Below are 6,977 nucleotides of genomic sequence, written 5' to 3' on the forward strand. Positions count from 1 at the left end.
TTAACCGCCCCATCAACCAATTTAAGCTCTCCTGCAGATCTCCAATAAGCCCCAGCATGGACCTACAATGCAATTTTCCGTGCTAGCATACTTAGAAATAATAAGGTTTAATCTTATTGAGATTAACCTTATTCTTAAATTCCACCCCTTGTAGATCAGCTAATAGAATTGTGGACTTATTTTTACCTATCCAAACTATCTTGTAAGGGCCGCCATCCCATCGAGGTTCCAACTTTCCTAGAAATAGCTTCCTACACGCATCGTAATATAAAACTAACTGCCCCTTTTTAAAGGTATATTTCTTCGCTTTCAGATCATGCAACCGTTTCATCCGACCTTTAGCTACCTCCTGGTGCAACAAACTCTACAGTTTGAGCTCGTCCAAAAAGGGCTATAGTCCTAAACCACTCAAATAGGGCATCTTCATCACCCAGAGAATGATTGATTGCGAATCTAATGGTTAGCAACTCAATTTCTAAGGGCAAGACACACTCCTTTCCATAAACTAATTTGAATGGGGTGTGGCCAGTGGCTCATTTAAACGTCGTATTATATGCCCAAACCACCACATATAATTTTGTATTCCAGTCCCACTTCTTCTCGAAGACTATCTTGGATAGGATATCCACAAGATGCTTATTGGTACTTTTGACTTGTCCATTTGCTTTCGGATTATAGGGGGTCATCTTGTTATGTATAATTTTCTATGCTTCAGTCAGAATTTTAATCACTTTATTTAAAAGTGAGTTCCACGGTCCGATACTATTTTTTTTGGCGGATCAAATCAACAGATGATTTGCTCAAGTAGCAAACTGACAGTCTCTTTTGCATTGTCCTGCCCGTCGCCCGTGCTTCTAACCATTTTGTAAAGTAATCACTTGCTACTATAATATACCTCTTCTAAGTAGTAGACGATGGGGTAATCGGTCCCACAAAATCGATGCCCCATTTCTCAAATGGAAGGATAGCCATAATCGGCGTAAGTGGACACTTCCTATTCTCTCTGCTGTCATGCCTTTGATAGGTATCACATCTCTTAACGTACTCAAAGGAATCTTGGAAGATGGACGGCCACCAATATCCAGCTCTTAAAGCCTTATGTGCGGTTAACCACCTAGAAAAGTGCCATCCACAAGCGGAGTCATGGCACTCTTCCAAAATAAAGGGAACCTCGTCAGGCAGCATCACACATCAGCGATAGATATCATCAACACCCTACCGATATAATGTACTTGTAATCAAGGAAAATTTCAATGCCTGCTGTTTAATTTTTCTCTTCTCCGATTTTGATAAAGCAACTCCAGTCTCTCCCGTAGAAAGATAGTGTGTTATAGCAACATACCAGGAGGGAATAGATATTGAATCAATCTTGAACAAAGTCTCCATGTCACTTCTTTCATCCAAGACCTCTTTTGGCTCTCTGAAATCCACAAGACACTCTACAATGCCCTGAAGCTTCGGCAGCTTGCTCTTAATCTCATAATTAAATTCTTACAAAGTGATTAACCACTTTGCTAAACGGTCAGGCAGTTGTAACTTATTCAACAACAATCGAAGCCCTTCCGCCTTCGTATAAAAAATCACCCTCTCGTAAATAATGTAGTGCCTGAACTTTTTGGTCGCAATACCATCGCAAGGCACAACTTCTCCATATAGATGTAGTTAATTTCTGATATGCCCAACTTTCGACTAGCAAAAGCTATCGGATGATATCACTTTTCCTCCCAAATTTGGGCCAAACAATAGCTAATACTATACATGGTTGTTGTTGAAAATACATAGAACACTTTGCCCCTTTTTTGTGCTTTTAAAACAGGTGCTTTGGCAAGCTCCTACTTCACATCGTCAAAAGATACTTTGCAAGCATCACTCCATGAAAACTGACAATTAAAGGATAATAGCTTGGTCAGTGATAACGTTCTTTCTGCCAAGGTATTGATAAACCTCCGATAATACCCTACTGTGTTGAAATATCAAGCTCCACTCGTGATACACCAGGGTGACCGTTGTGCATTTATATCACTGACTTGTTAGCTGCAGATGCGGTTGGTACACTGCCCATGAATAATAGCTAGATGATAGCTATCCTTATCTACTCTAGTTCGTTGCTCAGTTAGTATGCCACCTTAGTTAGTTGAGTTTGGTTTGAGACCCATATATAGGGTTCTTCTATTTCTCTGTACTAGAGTTCTTTTGGCTTACACAACTAAGAAGAGGAAAAATGTTTTCAACCTCCACCTTTGTGTGTATTCCCCCATTGTGTAAGTGAGAAAGCTACAAGTGAGACTCCTTCCTTCTCTCCCACAATCTTGACATGGTATTAGAGCCTAGTTCGTGGTAAGGAGCTCAAGAAAGAAAACCAAGTTCGCGGAGTTCTGGTAAGAGGACCAGTGTTGCTTTCATTTTTCGAGTTTGGGAGCAAGTCTCTATAGGTAGCACAACCGGAAAGTGCAAGAGTGCATTGTCTCAGATTGAGATGCCCTTCGTGGTGTAGCAAGAGGGCAGTATATGCTACGGGTAAGGCTTTAGCCCACTGTTGCCCTGTTTTTTTGATTCGAGCCATTTCGCAGCCTGTTTTGGAGGTGGAAGTTTTCCACACGTATTCAGGAAAAGGCCCTATTTTTTGCTGTGTGACCACTGTTTTACAGGTCGGTGAAAAGTTACCATAGAAATTGCATCGTATGCCTATGCACAGAGACATTGGGAGTTACAGAATCATCCTTGTTGCCTGTTGATGCAAAATCGTCACTAGGAAGTGACTGTGTGGTTAAATATCACTTTCGTCAGTTTTGCAGATTTGCCCTTGTGAGGCTGAAGCTGTGTTTTTTACAGTGACAGAATTTTTTGCAGTGTTCTGTAATGGTGTCTGATTCTCTTTCACAGATTGTCACTGAAAAGCTTGACAAGAAGAACTTCCAAGCATGGAAGTTTAGAATGACGAATTTCCTTATGGGAAAAGGATATTGGGAATTCGTTGCAGGAAACGAAGAAGAACCAGTTCTTCCTGATGTTCCCAATCAGCAACAAATGCAGGCATTTAAAGGATGGCATGATAGAGCTAGAAAAGTTATGTACTGGCTGTCTATCAATATTTCAGACTCTATGATTGTGCATATTCAGGATACAAGTACGCCAAAGGAGGCATGGGATACTTTGTCAAAAATGTATAGCACAAATACGCAAGCCAGGAAAATGCAGCTCAAGCAAGAGTTGCACAATGTGCAAAGAGAAAGTATGAGCATCAATGACTACCACATGAAGGTGAAGAAGATTGGAGATGCACTTGCTTCCATTGGGTCGCCAGTGGAAGATGATGATTTAGTTTCTGTGACCTTGAATGGTCTAGGAAAGGATTATGCACAGTTTCGAACATTGATTTTCATCCATGAAAGATTTCCTGATTTTGAGGAGTTGATTGCTCTTCTAATTTCTGAGGAGCAGAGAAATGGTGGTGCATCTTCTTCAAGAAGAACTTCAAAAGAAGTTGTCTTCTACTCAAATGCTAGAAGAGGTAGAGGCAGAGGTAGAGGAGGTCGATCTAGAGGCCATGGTAGAAATTAGAATATGCAGCAAACTCAAGAAAACCAGTCCTATGGAGGAGGACGTGGTAACTCTAGAGGCAGGGGGAGCCAAAGAAGTCGTGGTGGATGGCAAAGAGGCCAAAATGCAAACATCAATGTTGAATGCTACTACTATGGTAAAATGGGTAATATGGCTAAAGACTGCTATAAAAAGAAGAATGACATCATGAATGGAAAATTGCAACAAGGGAATTATGCATCTTCTAGTAGACACGGTGATGACAGAAATGAGCATTTGTTTATGGTGCAGCACATAACCAATTCTGTGACAAGTGCAGAAGAAAGCAACGATGTGTGGTATGTTGACTCAGGTGCATCAAACCACATGACAGGTCATGTAGAATGGATGCAAGATGCAAGGAAAATGGAAAAACCAAAACTTGCGGAGACTGGTGATGATATTGCACATCCTATTGTGCAGATTGGAAAATTTCCTTTGTCTATGCAGGATGGGAAAAAGAAATACCTGTTGGATGTATTTCATGTCCCGAATATCACCAAGAACCTAGTTTCTGTTGGTCAAATGGTTGAGCAGGGCTTGCAGGTCAGATTTAATTCTCATGGATGCTTTGTTGAGGATATGAAAAATAAAGGTCGCTTGATAGCAAAAGGAAAGAAGAAGGACAGAATGTTTATGTTGGATGCAGACATGCCTGAATTGAGTGCAATAATGTTTGCACATGGGATCAGTGTAGTTGCAGATATTGATATTTGGCATAAACGCATTGGTCATGTTAATGTACAATGACTTAAATCAATGCAAGCCCAAAATATTGTTGCAGGATTGCCTAAATTCAAGGTTGCAAAAATGCATAAGGTATTTGAAGCCTGTCAATTTGGAAAACAGGCAAGGAAACCATTTCCTAGACATGTTCAAGAGAGTAAGAAGCCATTGGAATTAATCCACTCTGATTTGTGGACTACTAAAGCTGCATCTATTGGAGATTGTCATTATTTTGTCACTTTTATTGATGACTATAGCAGAAAAGTTTGGGTGTATTTTATGAAAAAGAAAAGTGAAGTGTTTGAGCATTTCAAAACTCTTAAAGCTATGGTTGAAAAAGAAACAGGCCTACAAATAAAATGCCTAAGGTCAGATGGAGGAGGAGAGTACCTCTCAAATGAGTTTGCAAGGTTCCTACATGAGCATGGCATAAAACAACAATATTCATGTAGTCATACCCCACAACAAAATGGAATTGCAGAAAGGAAAAACATGCATATTGGAGATGTATCTCGTGCATTGCTCAACGAAAAAGACTTGCCAAAATTTTACTAGGCTGAAGTAGTTGCTACAGCAGTCTACATAATGAATAGGACTCCCACTGTAGCAATACATGGGATGACTCCAGAGGAGGGGTATATTGGTAGGAAACTAGATATTTCTCATTTGAAGATTTTTGGTTTCATTGCCTATGTTCATGTGCCAGATGAGTTGAGATCCAAGTTGGATCCAAAAGCTGAGAAGTGCATCTTTATTGGTTACTCTCTGCAGCATAAAGGGTATATATGCTATAACCCTTCTACTTGTAAGTTTACAGTGAGCTGAGATGTTGTTTTTTATGAGATGAGTAGTTGGTATAAACCAATAAATGTGATTGATGATGTAGATGCACAAAATGGTAATGCTGCACAGAATTAACAGCAGTAGTCACAAAATATTAGTGGACCTAGAGTGTCCTCTAGCAGTGGTTCACATTCTTCGCCATGGACAGGCAGATTGAGATCAAGAGAATCTCCTCAAAACAATGCAGATAGTGGTATGCAGGTTTCACGAAAAGGAAAAGAGAAGGTAGATCAGCCCATGTTTGATGTGAATGCATGTCACTCTTATGTGGATGGTGAATCCAGTGGCTCAGAACAGAGCATTGATGATGAGTTGGGTATTCCTTCTATTGTTACACTTGGAGTAAGGAAAACCAGGGATGTTTTGAGAGCACCTGGGAGTGAACCTACTTTGCGCAGGTCTACCAGAGCTAGGTATCCTATGGATAGGCTGAAATATGATGAATTTACAGCCATTCACTATGCTTATATGGTCAAAGTGATACAGGAACCGGAACCCACTTCTTTTGAGCAAGCCATGGGAAAAGAAAAATGGGAGAAATCCATGGATGAAGAAATGGATGCCTTGGAAGCAAATGCTACATGGGAATTGGTACCTTTGCCTAAAGATAAGAATGCAAAGGGTTGTAAGTGGATTTATAAGGTGAAGCACAATGTAGATGGTTCTGTGAATAGATACAAGACAAGATTAGTAGTCAAGGGGTATGCACAAACATATGGCATTGATTATGAAGAAACATTTAATCCGGTTGCAAGGATGGCAACTGTAAGAGCAGTCATTGCTATGGCTGCATCAAAGGGATGGTCTTTACATCAGATGGATGTAAATAATGCCTTCTTGCATGGTGATTTGTAAGAAGAGGTCTATATGGAGCAACCATCACGTTATGTGCATGTTGTTCATCTTGAGTTTGTTTGCAGGTTGAATAAAGCCTTGTATGGCTTGAAGCAAGCACCTAGAGCATGGTCTGACAAGATAGGACAGTATCTTGTTACTATTGGCTTTCAGATTTCCAAGGCAGATTTCTCACTTTATGTGAGAAAAACAGAGAAAGGTATTATGCTACTTGTCATTTATGTTGATGATTTGATTAGGACAGGTGATAGTGATGAAGATATACTTCATGTGAAAATGCTATTGAAGCAGAAGTTTGAGATGAAGGATTTGGGAGAGCTGCGTTATTTCTTGGGCATTGAGGTGATTAGATCACCAAGTGGGATACGGCTCTTGCAGAGGCAGTATGGATTGGACATGCTGTCCAAATATGGGATGACAGGCTATAAGCCTATTTCAGTTCCTTTGGAGCAGAATGTGAAGTTGAGTGCATATGTAGGTGAGCTTCTCGAAGACCCTACTATGTACAAACGCATAGTAGGAAGTTTGATTTATATGACTATTACCAGGCTAGATTTGAGCTATGCTATTGGATTGGTAAGTCAGTTTATGCAGACTCCAAGGAAACCGCATTTGGATGCGGCTAGACGCATACTCAGGTATGTGAAGTCCACATTGCAGTATGGACTATTTTATGAAACTGGGGTTTAGATACAGTTGCATGGATACACTGATGCTGATTGGGCTGGTAGTATTTCTGATAGACGATCTACTAGTGGATATGTGTTCTCTTTTGGGAGTGTTGCAGTCACTTGGAGCAGCAAGAAACAGCCTACATGCCTTGTCGAGCACAGAGGCTGAGTACAGGGGTGCAGCAATGGCTGCATGTGAGGTAGCTTGGTTGCATAAGCTACTTTATGATATGCATCAGTCTACAAATGGGCCAGTTGTCATTTATTGTGACAACATGAGTAGTATAAACTTGGCAAATAACC

Source organism: Lygodium microphyllum, chromosome 27 (assembly GCF_053477565.2).
Source record: "Lygodium microphyllum isolate KBCC chromosome 27, Lygodium_microphyllum_v1.1.10, whole genome shotgun sequence".
NCBI classification, from domain to species: Eukaryota; Viridiplantae; Streptophyta; class Polypodiopsida; order Schizaeales; family Lygodiaceae; genus Lygodium; species Lygodium microphyllum.